The sequence below is a fragment of the Pinus tabuliformis genome, chromosome J (genome assembly GCF_031772625.1).
Source record: "Pinus tabuliformis cultivar Carrire ecotype Pingquan chromosome J, CPIR1, whole genome shotgun sequence".
Taxonomy (NCBI): Eukaryota; Viridiplantae; Streptophyta; class Pinopsida; order Pinales; family Pinaceae; genus Pinus; species Pinus tabuliformis.
The window spans coordinates 1,081,127,108-1,081,149,858 of NC_142295.1; positions in this window are offsets into that span (position 1 = coordinate 1,081,127,108).

Genomic DNA, 22,751 nt, shown 5'->3' on the forward strand with positions numbered 1-22,751 from the left:
TTTCATGAATTTTGGGAGTCACTTGCATGATTTTTAGGATATATACTTATGTTTGAAACCTCTCCTTGGACTTGTGAGCTATTTTGGAGGAGCTTTCTACATATTTGGCCCATTTCACTTGATGCGTGTGGACCTCGCACCGTCAAGCCCTTAGGCTTAGGCACTTGAATGTGCTCGAGTTAGGTCGAGTCAAGTTTGGTGGAACAACTTGAACAACACGAAGAGTGCGCCCAAGATGAGTTTGGTGGAACGAATTTAGTGAGACAGGAACATGAAGAACGTGCCCAAGATGAGTTCAGTGGAACAATTGGAATGACTTGGTGAGTCAACACGACAAGGGTACCCAACCGAGGCACGCTTTATCGAAGACAAGGCGTGCCTAGCGGAATACAAGGTGATTCCAACCAAGATGCGCCTCTTCGATTTGTGAAGTGCACGATTGAGGATCAATGTGAAGAGGAGTATATTGTTATAGACAATTTTGTGCCTTACAGCAACAAGCATGAATTGTCAATAATCCAAGGGATCCAAAGTTCCCTAAACATGATGTTCTTACCCCTCGAGGAACAAGGTCAGCAAACCAACAGCTCTCAGATCAGTTCTCCACCTGAAAACACTCAAAAACAAGCAATCCTGAAATCAAAGCAGGTGCTCCACTAGGTTTCTGCGCTGAAACTCAGTTGCTCCATGGTGTACCTGCGTTGCAAAGCAAGTGGAACAAAGGCCACCTGCGCTGAGCGGGATGGGACAAGTGGCACAATGAGTCATTGCTCTGGAATCTTCCAAAAATGACACTTGGATCAGGGATTTCGCCTTGTGATGAGTCAGAGGCTCTGTTTCTCCAAGTGGAAGCAAGGTTCTCCAAGTGGACTCAAGAACTGAAGATCAACTAAAGATTAACTGAAGAGAGGGAGGACACAAGGCAGCTACACATCAGTTGCAAGCTGACTCATCCTTTCTCAATTCATCTATATATTGAGCTCTCTCCTATGAGCTCAGGAGGCTGGAATTTTGTGCAAAGTAATGATATGCTGTTGGTTTCACTATTGAGCTATTGGGTGATTGTTTGAGAGAGGTGAAGAGGAGCAATTCTTTCTGCTGGGAGGTGTTGCTAGGTTGGAGCCTTCAATGGTTGTAATACTCTCAGAACCTTTACTTCTTCATTAATAAAAGCTATTGAGGTTCTTCTATGTGCTCTTGTTTCAATAATATATTGTGATGATTGCATGTTTGGTTTACACTAATCCATGAACCAGTTATGATTGCATGCTTCTTGTAGTTTCCTTCTTTGTTATTTTGCAGGATCTCATTGTAGCTGGGCAAGCAAAAGAACAAAGAACTAGGAGCAAGTGGCCAAAGAGAAGAGTTTGGATTCGACATTAAGCGCAAGGCAACGGTTAGCGCATTTCTCCATTCTCTTTTGCTTTCATAAAGAAGTAAACCTTAAGTAGTTTGTTTTACAGTGGTTGCTAAGGAACTATCACCCTTAGAGTGGGATAGGGTCATCCGAGTCGGATACTTTTCCCTACAACAAACTGGCGACCATACTGGGGATCGTATCCGTTTGATTGTGTTTGTAGTATTTTGCTATTCATTTCCTGAATAAAAGAGTACCAAATCGAAAAGCTTTTGACTATATCAAAAGCGAAGTAGAGGGCAACTACTCTGGCTCATTTCTGAGCAAGTTCATGATTTGAAGAGCTGATCTACAAGGATCCTTGTAAGCTCTTAGTGATAGCTTTGCACCTTCCTAATCATCCCTTTGAGTGTGCTTGACTGATTGTTTCTGATTTGAGCAAAAACCGTGCATTTTTGAGAAAATTATGACCCGGAAACTGTGAAAATGCAATTCTCGTTTTCCAAAGCAGGTAGTACACAGGCTACCTGCTTTGCAACGCAGGTCCCGAAGGGGCTACCTGCGCTGAGAGCCAGATTGGCTGTGCAGCACCTGCGTTGGCCTAAATTTGCCTAGTGCATTTGGGGTTTCCTCCTTTTCTCTTGCCTGTTTTCACTTAGATTTTGCTGCTAAGTGTCAGTCTTGTGCCTGTTCTGAAACCAATATTACTTGCCATCATTCTGCCTCTGTTATATAACGAAATTGTACTTGTTCTTTGTATTTCTTACTCATTTACAATTTCCCATAACGAAGAGTAAACTAGTCTTGCTTTTGGCCTCTTAGATCTGAACCTGTGTTAGGCATTTTGCTGGTCTAAAGAGTTAGCTTGTTTGCTGTCCATAGCTGATTAGTCATTTTACTTTCGTCATTATGGTTTGATTTCATGTATTTCCAGTGATTAAGCGAGTGAATCTTAAGATGTCTGTTGATTTTGGACAAACTTGTTTGTTTTCACTCTAAATCGAAATCAAAGTTATATAACCACTTTCTTTTTGTAATCCATCAACATTAAGAAAGGGAAAAGAAAATACATGCATTGTGCATTTTGCATTTGAAAAAGTTTGCATGATGATTTAGGAGAAAGTGCATTAGTTTGTGCTGTATGAAAAGAATTTGCCTTTCTTCTCCCTCAGTAGTTAAGATTTTCATCAGTCAAAAAGATTTGAAAAAGCTTGCTTCTCATCTTAGGCTGCATTTAGGAATTTGTCATATACATCTCGTGGTGAACCTTGAAAGGCAAACTTTAAAAAGATCAACTTAAAATATACTGAATGAACCTAACAACGCATTTGAAACATAACGCAAACATCTAGAGGTCTAGGTAGAGACGTGTTCCGGCGTCGTTAAACATAGTGACTGTCGATCTCTACGAAGGTGGGTGATTCCTCCTGAGAGTCGGTGGCACTAATACGGACTTGTGCTCCCACGTACCGTCGCGTATATATTGGGAGACCCCTATAGGCAATTCCTTTATCCATAGGAAGCCGTGTCGGCCGCCCTAATGATCGCGATGCAGTGAACACAGCATTCACGAAGATCGACCACCCGTACCGTAAAACGTATTCTGTGGTTTCGCGAAAAGTTTGGCACACCCTCTGCCTAGATCTCCAGAGCAGTTTCTTTTGGCCCTTTTCAAACTCTATAACTGAAAAGGTCCAACCGAGCATTTGTCACTTCGGGCTCGTTAATACATCGAAGGAGACTAGAGTCATCTTTAGCTTTTTCTCGACTCTTAAAACATGAAAAAGCAAAGTTATGTTTAAAAGCGTCTAATAAAATTCATTCAAATCGGAAACACAAATTTTCCCCTTTATATTTTAGTTGATCGAGTAATCCGGACAAAGCGAGCTCGTCGAACCAGTTCAAAATCTCCTTTAAAAGTTAGAACAAGTGTTCCAACAACATCTGAGATTCTGGTCACTCCAAACATTTCCGGAAACCCTGCCTCCATAGAAGAAGTTCAACCGCCACAGAGGGACAGTAACACTGATCCTAGTCTGGGGGCAAATACTTGTATGACTGAACCAGTTCCATCTGTAACCGGTCCAGAGAGTTTTGTTCCTCAAACATCTGTCGCTGTCGATACAACCCCTTCTTCGGCACCGGAAATCTTTTACGGACCTGACGGTCTTCCTCTTCCACCTGGTCTGATTGCGATAGAGGAAATTATAGAGGAACCGCAAGTATCCACTCCGATTCAATTTGGAGTAGGGGTCACTCTATTTCCTGCTACAACAGAAGTTTGTCCATCACCAGTGGAAGTTCCTGTAGAATCACTAAACGATCAATTGGATAGACTAAAAATGACTGAACAACCGTCAACATCTAGGACTGTGTCAAATGACACGGCGACGGCAAAATTACCTGCTGCAAATCCAACAATGTTCGCCGGCATACCATCTGTCCCAACTAGCTCTCAGTCGCTAGAAGGAGTCCACCAAGAGACTATCTCGACAGTATGGTCTGTTCCTGTTTGTTCCGGAGTAATGTCTGGTAACTCTCATGGTGAGATTCATCAAATTGACCCTTTTGGGAATCTAATTAGGCCATCCAGTCCTCCAGGACAATCAATTGCCTTGAGTTCTGGATTGCTACTGTATGGGGGGCAGTATGCCCTTTCATTACCCCCTCCGGGAGGGTACCCATACGGGAGTTCTCAACCTTATTCAAGTTATGGCGGAATTGCAACGAGTAGTTGGGTACCTATGCTATCCCAGCCACCGAGAGTTGTATATTCTATGCAACAGTGTGTACCTGTGACAAACATCCCAACTACACCGGCTATTGTGACCGTGTCGCAAGTTCAAACAATGCCTGTTGTATGTCAACCTCAGATTTCTCAGGTTCTCATGCAACAGCCCCTTGACCCTGCAACCCAACCACAATCGCCTACTGGTGGGGCAACACAAGTACAGTCGGGTACATCTACCCCACATCTTGGTCCAATGGTTAGTGTAGCGCAACAACCCATGGTGTCGCAACCGTGGATAGTGCAATACCAACAGCCGCAATTCCAACAAGTGTACCAAGGTTCTGAACAGCAAATATTTGCGAATACTGGACAACCCTATATTCAAAATGGTCAAAATCAACCACTTTATAGTGGTCAAGTCCATCAACCGTATTCATCATACCAACATCAACTCCATTATGCTGGTATGCAAAGACCGACTGTTTAGGCGATTCCATCGTATCCTGGTTACGCTTCACCTAACTTGAACCAGCAGTTACCATTCGTGGCGACTTTAGAGTTGCCTGATTTACATCGGTTAACCAATGATCCAATTGCTTACGCCTCTTGGTGGCCAGTAATTCCACACAAACTTCCATCCGACATTCCTAAATTCAATGGAAATCCAGGTGAAGACCCGTCGAATCATGTGATGACATTTCATCTATGGTGTTCGTCGAACACTTTAAATGACGATTCGATAAGGCTTCGCCTCTTTCAGAGGACATTGACAGGTCCAGCGGCAAAATGGTATATAGAATTGCCTAGAGCTTCATTCGACAATTTTAGCTCCCTTGCCACGACATTCTTAACCCACTTTCAATTACCAATAAGGTATGAAACGGGAACAGAGATATTGACTAACTTCAAACAGACAACCGCAACTCATATATCAGATCATATACATGAGTGGCGACGTCGACGAAGAATGGTTAAAACATACGTTCCTGATCAGCTTTTAGCTGAGTGGTTTATAAAGTCGTTACTTCCGGCCATAACGGAAGATGTGGCAAAGGGAGGAGTCGTAACAGAAGAGCAGGTTATAGCTCGTGCACAATATTTGGACTTAGTATATACTCAGTCCGGCACTCTCTATGACAAAATACCAGACGCCCCTAGACCAGAGTTTTCAATCCCTCCTCCTCCTAAATCAAACAGTGACTCTCATGCGGGTGATGGCGTGATTGGCACGGCAAACACGAATCCGAAAAAGACCCATCAAAAGAAGGCCCGTAAGGATTCGAATCAAAATGCGCATGAAGAAGTTCTTGCTTCGGAAGTAAATGCCGTATCGACAGATAAGGGCAAAGAAACCAATCAACCAGGAAGCAAGAAGAATCAAAACGAAGGGAAGAAAGATCAAAGAAAGTCACCTCCTCGAAAAACTCCTCGTAGAAAGGAGAAACAACCTAGGAGATGTCACATATGTGAAGATGATCATTGGACGGCAGATTGCCCGTACAAAGCTGAGTTTAAAAGATTCGTAAAGAATCCGCACACTCCAGTCGTATTGACTGATCCATTTCCCGACCCAAGTCAGAATCTGGTTGACAGTGGAAATGCTTCCCCATCACAAGTTATGATGTTGTCAAGTTTTAAGCGCCAAGATGATGCTTTAATTTCAACATTAAACAAAAGCCATGGGAATTCACAGTCGTCGAATGGCGAGAGAAAAGGTCGATCAGGCAGTTCGACAACAACTTCGACAGAAGTTATGCCGCCATCCAACACAAGAAGCATTCCAACAATCCATGGAGGCAATCATCCTCTCCAATATATCAGAGTAATTTTCCTAAAAGGCCCTTCTTTAATGGGCACTTTTTCCCCACCATCGCCGAGTAATCTTGCGGAGATGGGTGCAACGGAATATGAAGCCTTCTATTTTTAATGGATCTAAAAGTTTCGAGGATAGTTCCTTTCTCAAGTCAACCTCGTTTAAAAAATGAAATAAAGAGTAAAAGAGGATAATTCTTTACGATGTCAACCTCATTAAAAAATGAAATGTCCCCTTATAATTTAGAGGACAATATGCCTCATCTGCATTATTGTGCTGGGGGCATTATCGAGCAGTTTTAGCAATGTTCATGCTCGTTAAAAAATAAACGCAAGTATCGAGCAGTTTTGTACAGAGTTCATGCTCGTTAAAAAATAAACACAAGTTGTGAGCAATCTTTCCCTAGCAGTTCAAGTTCATCCAGAAAAAATGAACCGGTAAATAACCTGGAGAAATGTAACCTTTGAAAGCCGTATTAAAAGCCCTTGGTCGTGTTTATATGCCATCACCTCCATCCGTTCATTTTGGCCAATCGTTCATCTCCATATGTGTGTTTACCCATTTTGAGGAACAGCTGCGAAGAGTGATTTCACTTAGCCATCCTTGTGACACTGCCGTGATTGAAAAATTCCAACCTGTACCTGGAATCTGCTGCTATCCCTGTTTATCACTCGTTCCTCAAAAGACGAGTCTTCTTTGAGCTCTTTTCACTGACTCGTAAAATATGAAAAGTTTGCCGAGTTTTGGCCTTCCAGCTCGTTAAAAGGACCGGAAGAGCTATCCCTCCTCTAGATTTTAATCTTTTTGGACCTGAGGGATTATTGCACAAAAAGATCGAGCGCTTGTTTTGTTCGGCTCGTTAAAGAAATCGAAAATTCATCCCTTTTGTATGGTTTTATACTTTTTCGGACTTAAGGGATTAGAAGACGAAAAAGGAATTTTGGAGTTAACTTTTCGTACCTTTTCAGACTCTCTAAAAATGAAAAGGACCGAGTTTTCCTTGTCGTTAGACTCGTTAAAATGATTAAATAGCGACAAACTTGTCTTTAGACGAGAACGAGTTTCCCTATCGCTAGGCTCGTTAAAACATAGCGATGGGCTTGCTCGAAGGGCAGGTTATAGAACAAGCATATGTTATCCTCCTCAAGCTTGAAAAAAATAAAGAGGTACTGGTCAGCAATGACTGGGGAAAAATTGGGAGAACCTCACAGCATTAATGGTAGCAAGTCGCTCTTGAACATGACACTTTGTCCTCCGTATCACATCAGGTTGGGTTGTTTCATTCACCGGTCTCATAACCATGGTCCTCGCCACACCGTCCGCAATTGGGGTAATGCTACCAATCCATCACATCAGTGTCGTTATATGTTCAAGAGATGTGGTTCTGTAAAGAGTCAACCGTGTTCCATCCACTGCCATACATTATCCTTCATCCACTTCATGACCGCCACCCTGAATCATACATCACAGTTTGTTTTCACCTCATCACAATCACTAGCTCCGTTCCGTGTCACTGATGTGGGATTCATTAAGGCCCTCCTTTGATGGATCGCTCCTTGTCGACATCAGCTCATTATCCAAGGAGTTGATCTAGGAACACCCCCTTCAGTACTTTGAAGCTTGCATGCCTCAATGGCAAGTTTCTCACTTCCGGCGACAGGTATACATCAATGACCTTCGACCAGAAGATTTTGCATGGTGGTCGACGCCAAGTCCTTTATTCCCACCATGTGGATTGTACTGCGGTACCTTGAGGGTCATCATCCTTATCGGTGATTCCTCTCGCGCTTGTTAACGGTTTACATCATTGACCGGTAATCAAGCGATGTCTTTCCATGTTCGACTTCAAAAAATTCTCACATGGATCGACTTGTACATCGAGTGAAGATCGGAAGAGATTGAAGACCCCGGATCTAGTTTCATCCATCCGGGCTGCGATATATATTCAGGACATAAAGACATTTGATATGTACATCATTACAGCAGATGATCATCCTTCTCAAAGGATGATAATTTCAGCAGAGAATTATCAGTCTACAATCAGACGATCGTCTGTTCTATGTACCAAAATGTATTTATAAAGCTGAGCATGGGAATGCCCGCCTCAGCTAGATCATGAAAATGTATGAAAAATAATGTATTGTATTGTATCTTATTACAGGACACTTCTCAGCAGATTGAATGAACTTCAGATCCTCTCAATAAAGCATTTCACCCGATAAACGACCTCATACTTTAGGAGGCATCTGTTATAGACAATTTTGTGCCTTACAGCAACAAGCATGAATTGTCAATAATCCAAGGGATCCAAAGTTCCCTAAACATGATGTTCTTACCCCTCGAGGAACAAGGTCAGCAAACCAACAGCTCTCAGATCAGTTCTCCACCTGAAAACACTCAAAAACAAGCAATCCTGAAATCAAAGCAGGTGCTCCACTAGGTTTCTGCGCTGAAACTCAGTTGCTCCATGGTGTACCTGCGTTGCAAAGCAAGTGGAACAAAAGCCACCTACGCTGAGCGGGGTGGGACAAGTGGCACAATGAGTCATTTCTCTGGAATCTTCCAAAAATGACACTTGGATCAGGGATTTCGCCTTGTGATGAGTCAGAGGCTCTGTTTCTCCAAGTGGAAGCAAGGTTCTCCAAGTGGACTCAAGAACTGAAGATCAACTAAAGATTAACTGAAGAGAGGGAGGACACAAGGCAGCTACACATCAGTTGCAAGTTGACTCATCCTTTCTCAATTCATCTATATATTGAGCTCTCTCCTATGAGCTCAGGAGGCTGGAATTTTGTGCAAAGTAATGATATGCTGTTGGTTTCACTATTGAGCTATTGGGTGATTGTTTGAGAGAGGTGAAGAGGAGCAATTCTTTCTGCTGGGAGGTGTTGCTGGGTTGGAGCCTTCAATGGTTGTAATACTCTCAGAACCTTTACTTCTTCATTAATAAAAGCTATTGAGGTTCTTCTATGTGCTCTTGTTTCAATAATATATTGTGATGATTGCATGTTTGGTTTACACTAATCCATGAACCAGTTATGATTGCATGCTTCTTGTAGTTTCCTTCTTTTTTATTTTGCAGGATCTCATTGTAGCTGGGCAAGCAAAAGAACAAAGAACTAGGAGCAAGCGGCCGAAGAGAAGAGTTTGGATTCGACATTAAGCGCAAGGCAACGGTTAGTGCATTTCTCCATTCTCTTTTGCTTTCATAAAGAAGTAAACCTTAAGTAGTTTGTTTTACAGTTGTTGCTAAGGAACTATCACCCTTAGAGTGGGATAGGGTCATCCGAGTCGGATACTTTTCCCTACAACATATATTGCAGAGAAGTATGGAGGGTTCATACCAAGTATGGGTGGATTATTCTCGGAGACGAGAAGAGATGGCCTTGTGATGCGGAAAGGGAAGTCATATGAAGGAAACAGGCTTATTGTCACTTGCTCGAGATGGTGAGACCCCTGGGAGCATGAGATGACATTGAATGGTGCCTCGTGATGAGCATATGCGGAGGAAATATTGTGTGACATTGAGGAAGTGACAATGGTTTCACATGTTTGAGCATGTGTTCCTGTAGAGTTGATGCTACACTCTGATTAGCTACTTGACTAGTCGATTACATGAGGGGTTCCAACACATGTCATTCTTACGGGTTGCAATACATGCATAGACATGGGATATATGTCAGAGACGAGATTCTTCTGTATTGATGAAGACAGTTGATGTGAAGGTTGTTGATGATGAGGATAGTCTTTAGGATTTGGTTAAGAGTTTTGTCGAGGGGTGTGTTGTCGGGGACGACAACCATTTTGACGTGGGGAAGGATGTCAAGCCCTTAGGCTAGGTAGCTAAGCACGTTTGAGTTAGCCTGAGTCGAGTTTAGTGGAACGACATGGTTGGCATGAAGGGTGTGCTCAAGACAAGTTCGATGGAAAGACTTCAGTGAGGCAAGCGCACAAAGAACGTACCTGAGATGAGTTTGGTGGAATGATTGGAACAAATTTGAGAGTTGACACGACGAGGGTGCCTAGCTGAGGTGCACCTGACCAAAGACAAAGTGTGCCTAACCGAGATGCGCCCAACTTGAAGACAAGGTGTGCCAAGATGAGACGCGCCTGCTTGCGTTGCGAAGGTACATGACCGAGGATGAGACGCCAAGGAATACGACCAACAATGAATTGAATGAAAGTTTGTATGCGACAAATGATGCGACGTAATTTGGAGTTTATGGCCGGCTCGAATGAAGGAAGGTTGGCTTGAACGCCCAACTGACACATCCCTTGGAAGTGACACAACTGTTCATGGAGAGTAACTCATATATATAAGATGCTAGGAGAGAAGTTAGAACATCAATCAACTGAAGATCAACAACTTGTCATCGCAAGAGAAGAAAGAGACAACAAAGGAAGAAGAGAGTTGGCTCTCATGAAGGAGCTCGCTCTCTAAAGCAAGTTGCAGAAGGAAGTTGTGCAAGCTTATGAGACATAGTACTGCTAAGAGTGGTACATTGTGGGGTATTTGTGTATTAAGGTTGTGTGTAGGTCGAAGAGCTGCAACTTGGATATTTATTAGGTTTGGTTGTGGGTTGTTAGTTGAAGGGTTGTAACTCGGTTATTGTATATTTGTATCTGTGAAGGGTTGTGGCAGTGAACTATTTGGAGTTCCTCCCAACTGAACCGAAGTCTATTATAAACCGAAGTTTTTTGTATTGAAGTTTTCTAGTCAAAGACCACTTGGAAAATTGTTTTGGGAGTTCTCCCTCTCGTTTATTGAAGTGTTATTTATGTACATGATTCGTGCTGTTTATGAATGAATGTGATTATAGTTGAACTTAAGTTAATTGAAGTAAATTGTAATTGAAGTTAAGCTTTGAAGTGGTTATTGTAGTGAGTTTTGATCGAACACCGATTTCGCAAGTATAAGATATCAGTCTCCATATAGGTACATGGGCTACAGGCATAGTACGGGCATTAGTAAAATCAAGTTGGTTTCACCATTGAGGAGAAAACGCGTTGGTGCCGTACACCTCAGGGGACTCGAGAAGCTCATAGCTCAGAGGTGTGCCCTGGTGGCGTGACACCCAGATTTTGAGGCTAGAAGTTGGCTTGCCTGAGGGAAGTTATTTCTAGGAGGGAAACCTCACCATGTTTTGAGGCTTATACCATGCCTTCGAGAGGGATATTGAGCCTCTTGATCTTAAAAGATTTCATCCTTTGGGGTACTGTTATCGCTGAAACTAGTAGGGGTCCTAAAGGGGATCCTTGAAGGGATACTACTAGGCTAAGGGCAACAATGGAGCTTTCACGGATGGCTAAGGCTAAGGCTCCCTACTCTTTATGGGCTTTCACCGATGGGAGGAGACCCGTTATGATTAGGATTACGAAATGGATGGACCAATGATAGGGTGAGGGGTGATCCTGGAAGCTTATTCACAAGAGAGGCTCAAATATGTGGCTTTCTTGTCTTGGAAGACAAGATGGAAGTCTCTCAAGGAAGGGATTGGGGAGAATTTCAAGGGTTAGGTTTTGAGTATGTGTCTTATAAAGGAGATCCCTAAGCCCTAGAATTCTTGTGGAGACTTGGGTTCTAGGTGATCTTAGAAGAATTAACCTTGATAATGCATGGGACCACACGGGACCAAGTGGACCCGAGGTTAGGTCAAGGGGTTAGGATTTAGCAACCAATGATATGCTTGACCTAATTAGGGAGGGGAAAGGGATCAATGAATTAAATTTCAATGAAAGGAAATGCAAGGATCCCAGTGAGGTTTCTAGCCTAAGGGAAACCAAGGGAAAGAATTGGTCTTCGAGCTAGGGCTTGCGATATCTCAAGATCCCAGCATCGGAATCTCATGAAATGTGGAGGGCTTCTCGAGGACACACCATTATAGTTGTGGACCAAAACTCGAAGTATTTGGATGGCTAGATTGTGAGATAATTGATGCCCTAGTTGACCTAGAGGACTAGACCTAGAGATGAGGAGAGGGGAGAAGGATAATATGTTTAAGGTTATCACCTTATGGTGGACCAGTGCCTAATCCTTTGGGGAGATATGGATTCAAGAGTAATTATGACTATGGACATTAAATTTCCTATGTCAAGGAGGCCTCAAAGACAACTTTGCATAACATTAGGGCAATAGCAAAAGCAACTTCAAGAACTTTATAATTTGTTTTGCAAGATTGATGGCTTATCAAGATGAATTTCAATGAAGAAACATCTCTAGGAACATTCATTCATAATACATGGCCCATACATGAAGCATCACTATCTAGAAACCGAATTTCCACAACTTCGCTTAAATTGATGCAGTAAATTAGCCCTAGTATAGAGAAATCCCAACAACAATGTATTTGACAAGAATAGAAAAGAAAACAACATTAAATTGTACTTACATATATTAAGAGTATATCTAACCATCAAGAATTTGCCAATCAAGAAGCTCCAAGACAAGAGAAAATAATCCAAACATCAAAATTCATTCCATGTTCCAAAATTCGTAGTCCAAGAAGGATGGCGAAATTCTCAAGAGAGATATAAGTCCAATCCAAGTGACGATGATAAAATGAATTTACATCAATTGTATTTATACACTTTTAATGAGCTTGATTTAGCTAGTTAGGCCTACATTAGCCCCTAGAATAAAATAATGTGCAAAATAACTAACTTTTGGTGACAAGCCCACCAAACTAGCTAATAAACAAAAGAATAAGCCTCTCAAAAGGTCAAATGATCAATAATACATGTCGCTGGGCCTTCTAAGAAGCATAATGAAGTCCATAAGTGCCATAATGATAAATAGGACTCCCAAAAGTAGTGGACAAGGGGTTGGCCCCTTGTTCTCCAAATAATAAACTTGTGGTTCTCCCAATGGGTATGGGGGTACACAAGTAACCTCATGGGTCTCCAAATAGTTTGAAGATGCCTGTAGACCATCTGTAAGGGCTCAGATGATGGTGTAAGTGATGCCACATCAACATATAGGTCTTGTGTCATTTGCTAAGTGCATGGTACACTTGTGGGACCATCTGGGCATGGTGAACCAGGTGCATCTTCCTTGCCCAATAGGTGAATCTCGAGAAATATCTGAACATATTTGGGGATCCATGGAATGATGTCTACTGCTGTGGAGGCGCATGGCTCTCTACACACACCCTACATGTGCCAATGTAGCCCTCTGGAGGGTTAGGACCCTGTATAGGGAGACCAAACCCAAAATGGAGACCATATGCAATCCTGCATAAGCTCCAATGTGTCTCCTAGCCTTCTAGTAAAACCAGTTATTTAAAGGAATCGAGTTAAAGTGCTTACAAACCATGGAAAACAGGTGGGCACTTGATAATGGCATGCCCTTCCATAGTGGGCTTTGGTATGTGTTAATGTCTCCAAGCTCCAAAGGGGGTTAACCAAGTATCCTATTAGGTGGTTTATACCTTTAGAGGGGATAGTATGCCCTTGATACATACTTCAAATGGTAGTGGTATGTGATAAAGTGATGGAACAAAGTAGGGGATGAAGGGGCAACCCTGGGTCACATGCCATGGTATAAGGGTATCTAATAAAGGGAAGCCCACACTTTGGTAAATAGTGTGTAGGAGGGAGCAATCGTGGCACATGAGTTACCTCGACCTTGATTTTTCCATCCTTCTTCATATGCCTTTTGCCTTTCATGATTTTTCTTTAGTTAATTGCTTGGGGCTCAAGGAATGAGAGCATGATGTGTAAAGTATAACAATGGATACCCCCTTTAAGGTGGGGTAGTTCATCACCCACCAAGGGTTGGGACAATCATGGGTTCCTGAATGATAAAGGAGGCTCATCTAGGGCTTATAGGAACCAGGGTGATGGCCATGGAAGGGGGTAGAGCTCATGTATTGACTTTTGCCCACGTGCTAAATGTGTTTGTCTCGACCATCTTTTGCATTTTGTGGTATAATTTCCTGTTGAATGTGGCCAATTATGATATTTCCTTTTCTTTTTAGCTGCATCAACCTCTGGGCATCGTTCTTGGCCTAACCCAAGGTATGGGCAAGGGGAGGGGAAGCCTAACCCTTTGTGAACTCAGGTGGGAAGAATAATGAATGGGGCTATAATGAATGGAAGGGGAGTAATGTATGTGGATGAGGGAGCGGGACCATGCAACCAAAATCAGGGTTTCCCATGTAGTATCAACGTAAAACCCAAAGGTCTATAAAAGAGATCCCATGGGACTAAGTTCCAAGGATAACATCCAAAAGAGGTCTAGGGGATAAAAGTAGAGATCTAGCCCACTCTTTCTGCCGAATCCCCCCATTAATCCATGCCTAAAAGTGTTCATGATAAGCAAACTACAATACCCAATTACCAAATGACAAGGCATACCTTTATGTTTGAGAGGCCCACTTTCAAACATATGATCATAACAAGATGGGTGAGGGACCACATGGTTGGCTCAGGTGGCGGAGAAATGGCACAACGAGCTAGTTGGTGGCTGCAAGGGGATGTTGGTTGCCGATTGAGGATCATCTTGGAGAAAATTTTCTCGTAGGGATATCACCCACAAAATGGTGGGTAACAAGACAACCCTCTATCGTCGAAGGTTTTGTTTACATTTGGCATACCTTTCTTATTGTCTTAGTCTCCTTTACCTTGTGGATGACAAGTGACTTTCTTGTAAATTTTCTAGGCTAAGGAGTTGGTGTTGCCTTTGCCTCTACTTGAGCCAACCCAAAAATATTATCAGTGGAGGTATATAGCTTGCTTGGACAATGAGATTACAATGTTTGACTTTTTAGCATGCAGTAGTAATCTCCCACTTGTGAATCATTGATGTCAATGGCTGGAATTAGTCTTTTCCTTTTTATTTTCTTTTTGCCTCTCTCTCTCTATATTTTCTACTCTATTTTTTGTAACCTCACTAGTGATTGATTCCCTCTAAGTCATTTTCATGAGTGGGCCCAACTTGAGATACTTCTTCCTAGATGGTTCTAGTCACCACAATCCTTTCTTCTTGTTACTTTGTTGGAATGTTGGTTTTGGTTGTTGCATCCTGTAGGCTGCAGCTATGGGATTGCTTAATCGTTTATCCAACACATCCTTTCTCTAATCTTTTGCTTCTTGACTTAGCAAGTACCACCTTAGTGTCGTAACCAATTTTCTCTCTTTCTATATCTACATTTTTCTATTGTTTTCATTTTTCTCTTCTCATTCTCTCATCATTTACATACTCATGTTAGATATTTTTGTCTTCACCAGTATTTCACTAGCTCATCATAACTCACACCTTTGCTTGTTTTGTGCTAGCATTGTCTCATGTAGCATTTGCTTTTGCCTCTCAAAAGTCACATCTTCTCATGTTAGAGCTACGGTGATCGTATTTCCCAATCTTGCCTTCATTGGTGCTTCACTAGTCTTCGTATCTTTTGCACCCTAGGTGGCTATAGGTGGGCATATCTATCTAATAGTTTCATATCTATTTCATGAAGTTTTCCACTTTAGGTGACCTTTATTTCCATCTATTTTGCTATTGACGAGGTCGCTTGGATGATTACGAGGATATATTGTTACCTTGGAAACATCCTTCAACAAGCTCCAACATCAAGACATCTTTTTTTTTTTTCTAGTGAATTATAAGTATCGTAATTCTAACTATTCTTCCTTGGCTTTTTGCATTTCATTTATGCTTCCTTATTAACACTACTCTGATCTAGCTTGTTAAGCATGGACCCCATTTTATGTATTCGACACGTTTTGGCTTGGGACAATGGGAGATGATTCTTTGATTTTTCATGTGGCATCACATTTAATGGGGCAATTTCATAGTTGACATGGTAGTACACATATGCCATGACATTGGTTACATCATTCATGGCCCATTTAGGCAAATTTTGCATCCATGGGCATCCTCTTGACATTTCGTGTTGAATATCCTTGAACAACCTCGCATTTCATCATCTTTCTAGCTATTTTGCACTGGAATAGAGCTTAAACCCTTTACAGACACATCTACTTTCTATATGTGGCTTCATTATTTTTAACTTGGAGAGGGTCATTTCATATATTTTGGAGGTCACTTGCATGATTTTTAGGATATATTCTTACGTTTGAAACCTCTCCTTAGACTTATTATCTATTTTGGAGGATCTTTCAACATATTTGGCCCATTTCACTTGACGCGCGTGGACCTCCTACCATCAACCCCTCAGGCTTAGGCGTTCGAATGTGCTCATATTAGGACGAGTCAGGTTTCGTGGAATGAGTTAGACGACATGAAGAGTGCGCCTGAGATGACTTCGGTGGAATGACTTTGGTGAGATGGGGCACACGAAGAGTGCGCCCAAAATGAGTTCGGTGGTTTGGTGGAACAATTGGAACGACTTGGTGAGTCAGGACGACAAGGATACCCAGTGGAGGTATGCTCTATTGAAGACAAGGAGCGCCCAACTGAAGACAAGGTGCACCCAACCGAAACACACCCGTCTGATTTGCGAATGCACACAGTCGAGGATTAACATGAAGAGGAGTATATTGCAGAGAAGTATGGAGGGTTCATACTAGATATAGGTGGATTCTTCTTGAAGATGAGGGGAGATGGCTTTGTGATGTAGAAAGGGAAGTCGTATGACTTCCCCACACCACCATCCTTTTGAAGCTCATGAAGGAGATGGGCTTACTGTCACTTACTCGAGATGGTGAGACCCCTATGAGCTTGAGATGCCATTGAATGACACATCACGACAAGCATAATCAGTGGAAATATTGTGTGACATGGAAAGAGGTGACAATCTTTGCACATGTTTGGGTGCATGTGTTCTTGTGGAGTTGATGTTATGGTCAGATTAGCTACCTGACTAGTTAATTGCACGAGGGGATCCAGCACATGTCATTCTCACAGGTTGCGATACATGCATAGACATGGGATATATGTCAAAGACAAGATTCTTCTATATTGCTGAAGACTGTTGATGTGAAGGTTGTTCATGATGAAGATAGTCTTCAAGATTTGGTTAAGAAATTTGCCGAGGCGTGCGTTGTCCAGAACGACTACCATTTTAACGTGGGGGAGGATGTCAAGCCCTTAGGCTAGGCACCCGAGCACACTTGAGTTAGGTCGAGTTGAGTTCCGTGGAACGACTTGGTTGGCATGAAGGGTGCGCTCAAGACGAGTTCAATGGAAAGACTTTGGTCAGACGAGCGCATGAAGAACGCACCTGAGATGAGTTGGGTGGAATGATTGGAACAAATTTTAGAGTCGGCACAATGTGGGTGCCTAGCTGAGGCACTCTTGACCGAAGACAAGGCGCACCCAGCTGAGATGCGACTGATTGAAGACAAGGCATTCCCAGCTGAGACGGGCTCGCTCGAGTTGCGAAGGTACACGACTGAGGATGAAACGCGAAGGCACACGATTGACAATGAATTGAAGGAAAGTTTATATGTGACAAATGATGCAACATAATTTGGAGTTTATGGTCGGATCGAATGCCTAAACGACACGTCCCTTGGAAGAGACATGACTATTCGTGAAGGGTGACTCATATATATAAGGTGATAGGAGAGGAGTTTGAACATCAATCAACTGAAGTTTGGAGAGTTGGGTCTCACGAAGGAGCTCGCTCTTTAAAGCAAGTTGCTGAAGGAAGTTGTGCAAGCTTGTGGAACACAGTATTGCTGAGGGTGGTACGTCGTGGGGTATTTGTGTATTGAGGTTGTGTAGGTTGAAGGGCCATAAGTAGGTTATTTATTGGGTTTGGTTGTGGGTTGCTAGGTTAAGGGTTGTAACTCAGTTATTGTATATTGTGAAGGGTTGTGGCAACGAACTGTTTGGAGTTCCTCCCAACCAAACCGATGTCCATTATAAGCCAAACTTGTGTATTGAAGTTTTATAGTTATGGAGCAGTTGGGAAATTAATTTGGGAGATCCCCCTCTTGTTTATTGAAGTGTTATTTATGACCATGTTTGTGTTGTTTGTGAATGAATGAAACTATTGATTAACTTAAGTTAATTAAAGAAAACTGTAATTGAAGCTAAGTTTTGAAGTGGCTATCGTAGTGAGATTTGATTGAACACCATTTTTGCCAGTATAAGATATCAGCCTTGGTATAGGGTTACAAGGGCTTGAGGCATAGTACGAGCATTGGTAAACTCAAGTTGCTTTCACCATTGAGGAGAAATTGTGTCGATGCCGCACACCTCAGGGGACTTGGTAAACTCATATCTCAAAGTTGCGCCCTGGTGGCATGACACCTAGATTTGAGGCTAGACATTGGCTTGCCTGAGGGAAGTTATTTCTAAGATGGAAACCTCACCATGTTTTGAAGATTATACCATCCCTTCGGGAGGGATATTGAGCCTCTTGATCCTAAAAGATTTCAACCTTTGGGGGACGACCCTCTATCTTCGATGTTTTTGTTTATATTTGGCATACCTTGCTTATTTTCTTAGTCTCCTTTACCTTGTGGATGACAAGTGACCTTCTTGTAAATTTTCTAGGTTAAGGAGATGTTGTTGCCTTCGCCTCTATTTGAGCCAACCCAAAAATATTATCACTGGAGGTATATATCTTGCTTGGACAATGATATTACCATGTTTGAATCTTTAGCATGCAGTAGTAGTCTCCCACTTGTGAATCATTAATGCGAATGGCAAGAATTAGTCTTTTCCATATTTTTCTTTTTGCTTCTCTCTCTATATTTTCTCGTTTTGTGAACTCTATTTTTGGTCACCTCACTACTAATTGATTCCCTTTAAGTCATTGTCATGAGTAGGGCCCAATTTGATATACATCATCCTAGATGGTTCTAGTCAACATGCTCCTTCCTCATTTTTACTTCATTGGAACGTTGGTTTTGGTTGTTGCATCCTGTAGACTGTAGCTATGGGATTGCTTAATCATTTATCCAACACATCCTTTCTCTAATCTTTTGCTTCTTGACTTAGCTAGTACCACCACCCTAGTGTCGTAACCAATTTTCTCTCATTCTATATCGACCTTTTTCTATTCTTTTTATTCTTCTTTTCTCATTCTCTCAACATCTACATACTCATGTTAGATGTTTCTGTCTTCACTAGTATGTCACTAGCTCATTGTAGCTCACAGTTGTGCTTGTTTTGTGCTAGCATTGTCTCATGCAGCCTTTGCTTTTGCCTCTCGAAAGTCACTTCTTCTCATGCTAGGGCTACCATGGTGATCGTATTTCCAAATCTTGCCTTCATTGGTGCTTCACCCGTCTTCGTATCTCTTGCACCCTAGTTATATACACGTGGGCATAGCTATATCATAGTTTCATAGCTATTTTATGAACTTTGCCACTTTAGATGCCCTTTATTTCCATATATTTTGTAATTTATGAGGTCGCTTGGATGATTATGAGGATATATTCTTACCTTGGAAACATCCCTTAACAAGCTCCAACATCAAGACATCTTTTTTTTAGTGAATTATAAGTATCCTCATTCTAACTATTCTTCTTTGGCTTTTTTCATTATATTTATGCTTCGTACTTAACACTACTCGTATCTAGTTTGTTAAGCATGGACCCTGTTGTCGCGCATATTGACACGACAACGCTTAGACCAGGGGCTGTCACTCTGATCCCCGATCTCTCCGTTTAAACCTGTCTCCCGTGGCTAAGGGGGGTAGACCCTACGAGGTGAAAGAGACCAACTGTCGACCAGTTGGTTTGGGAGACACGAAACACTAAAATGATTTTGTGAAGTTAAATGACCAGTGCCTTACAAGATTTATGTTTAAATGATTACTTGCTAGATGATATAGAAATACAAACCATGAACAACAATCATTTATCATCAAATGACTAGAACGACGCAAGATATCAGTTAAAACAACAACGTTCCACAGCTCAATAACGATATCCAGTAACTGAGAATTTTGAAAAGATGAATGCTTTTAACAACCACGCAAATCATGAATCATTAACCAGATATTACATTCAGACTTGAAAAATTAAATCTCAGCATAAAAATATAACATGATAATTTCCTGAGAAAAACAACTGAATCTGGCAAAAATAAAATTTCCACAATATTATTATTTTTAAAGTAAATTTAAAACAAAACTAAAGTTAAAATTAAACTGAAACAACACTTGAATTTATAAAAAATCTATTCTAATTTAAATTTAAATCTAAATCAAAATCCTAAAAACAAATAACAATTAAAACTAAACGCTACGCTCCTTTTTTTTTTTAATAAAACTTTAAATCTAAAAAATGAATTAAACAAAAAAAGAAAAAGAAAAAAGAAAAAAATCTCTTTTTTTTTTAATTTTTAATTTTATATATATTTTTATGATTTTAAAATTATATATATATTTTTTTATGATTTAAAAGAAATAAAACTTAAACTAAAGTATAAAATTAAAATTTAAAACTTTAAATAAAACTTAAAATCTAGTCTAAATTTAAACTAAAACATAAAAAAAAAAAACTTTTTATGAACCCTTTTTTATATTTTATTCCTTTTATTTTATTTTCTTATGACATAAAGCAAACATAAAACGCATATGATTCTAATTTTAAAACAATTAAATCTAAATTAAAATCCTACCTAAATCCAAACGTAAGTCCAAAAAACTAAACAAATACTAGACGCAGTTGTTGTTTGCGTTGCACTGAAAGGTAAATGATTTCTCCCTACGCGTATGGAGAAAACGTCTGCGCATGAGAAAACAAATGAATTTACGTTGCCCACGCCTGTATCAAAGCGTAAATGCCTGTGTATTAAATTTTTTTTTAAAGACTGTTTGCGTGCAGATGATCAATGGCAAGAGCGACAATGCAGCGAATGAGGAGCTCGGGTTGTAAATGGCGGGACTGGGCAGCGAAATGATGGCTGATGGCTTCGGTGAAAGCCCGTCAGTGGAAGGAAAGGTCGTGTGAAGGTTTTAAGAGCGTCAAAAGAAAGTTTGAAATTGCGGAGCTGCGTGGATACAACAGCGTGGGATGAATGCTTATCATGCAAACCGGAAAGAAAACTACGCGTACACTTACTCACTTGCGTAATACATTACCTGGCCCGTAGAAAAAAAAAATTGAAACGTTCTCTTGCTTGTGACGACAGCTACGAGGTGAATGGAGGACAGCACAGGAACGCAGGGGTAGCTGGAGCTGCAGATGTAATGGCGGCAAGGAATATGCGTTGGTTGATAGTGATTTGTCTCAAAATCTCAATTTCTCCTGTTCCAGAAACCCTAAAAAAAAAAAATCTCAAAACCCTAATGAAGACTGTATAAAGCAAAAATTTGAAATCCTAGATCAGCTTGATTAATTTACAGATTTTGGCCCCTTAACAGCCAGATTCAGCAATAAGAACAGAAGTATTTTAAAGAACAAAAATTTCAGATTTTCACTATGAAGAACTTCAGAAAATCTCTCATGCAAATTAGGAAAAATAAACTGAATGATAGACCCAGGATCAAATCCAACTGGGCTCAGCAAAAAAATGCTTGCGGGAGTTGGCTGGTTCAGCCGAGAACTTCCCCAAACGCCCACCAATCTTCTTCGGTAAGGGTTTTCTGCACAGCTCAGAACAACCATCAGTAAAGAGGGCAAAAATGCTGCTAGATCCCAAAAGTAATGGAGATACCTGCCATTACTTCAGAAACCCTAACACCACTCAAACCCTAGCAAGTGAACAAGATACCTGTGCTCACAATACTCTACAATAAGCTATTATTAATGGCTGAAAAATAAAATATGCAGAAACTAAATTAGCTCACAGCACTTCCAGAGAGTAACACCAGCAAGATTTGGACCCCAAAGTCTTCTTTTATTAACCAGAAACAGAATACAAGAGAGCTTCTTCAGTACAAGACTCACAGATCCAATATATCTGAAATGACCCCCTAAGACCCTATTTAAAGGAAAAAATCCCAACGGCTAGTTTGAGTGATCCATGTCGAAATGATCTCGACCGTCGATGAGGATCAAGACATCTCTTAATCTCATCCGTCGATGAGGATCAAGACATCTCTTAATCTCATCCGTCGAGATTATTAGTTCATTAAAAAAAAAGAAATTTTGCATGTATTTACTCAAAAATATTATTATTTTATTATTTTTTAGGGTTTTTGTTTTTTTATAATTTTTAATTTTTATTTTTAATTTTTCAGTTATTTATTTATTTATTTTTTAGTTTTTTAATTTTTAAATCATTTTCTAAATGGATCCTCGAACTTAGCCTTTGGAAAAAATTCCCTAGGACCTAGGACTTAGGACTCATTAGGGGGATTAAAACATTTTCTAACCCTCAAGACACTTTACATCATGACTTTAACAATTTTACATCTCAAAGGGGAAAACCCATTTGACATAGACCCTCATAAATCACCCAGTTCTGTGACACAACTATAATCTAGCAGATTAACACATTAGGATTCTCTTAAAATTCGAATGACAAAATCCATCCCAGCTTTGGGGTCAGGCTGAAGGAAAACTCTGCCGATCATGGATCGATGAGACGAAAAACCTTCCGGGACGTAGATTACCATTAGAAAGTTAGGTCCACCTAGGCAATTTACATACACGACTCATATCTGCTAAGATTATTTACAATTCATACATGCAGACTGGGTTTACAATTAAAATGATCAAGCTGCTGATGACTACAGGATGGCACGGACACGTCGATCAGGTGCTACCCCTTTTTGCAAAGAAAAAGGGGGTGTACTGCATGGGTAGTTGACCGGTAGTGGTCAACAGACCCCATTTTATGTACTCCACACGTTTTGGCTTGGGACAATTGGAGATGATGCTATGATTGTTAATGTGGCATCACATTCATGGGGCAATTTCATAGTTGACATGGTAGTACACAAATGCCACGACATTGGTCACATCATTAAAGGCCCGTTTAG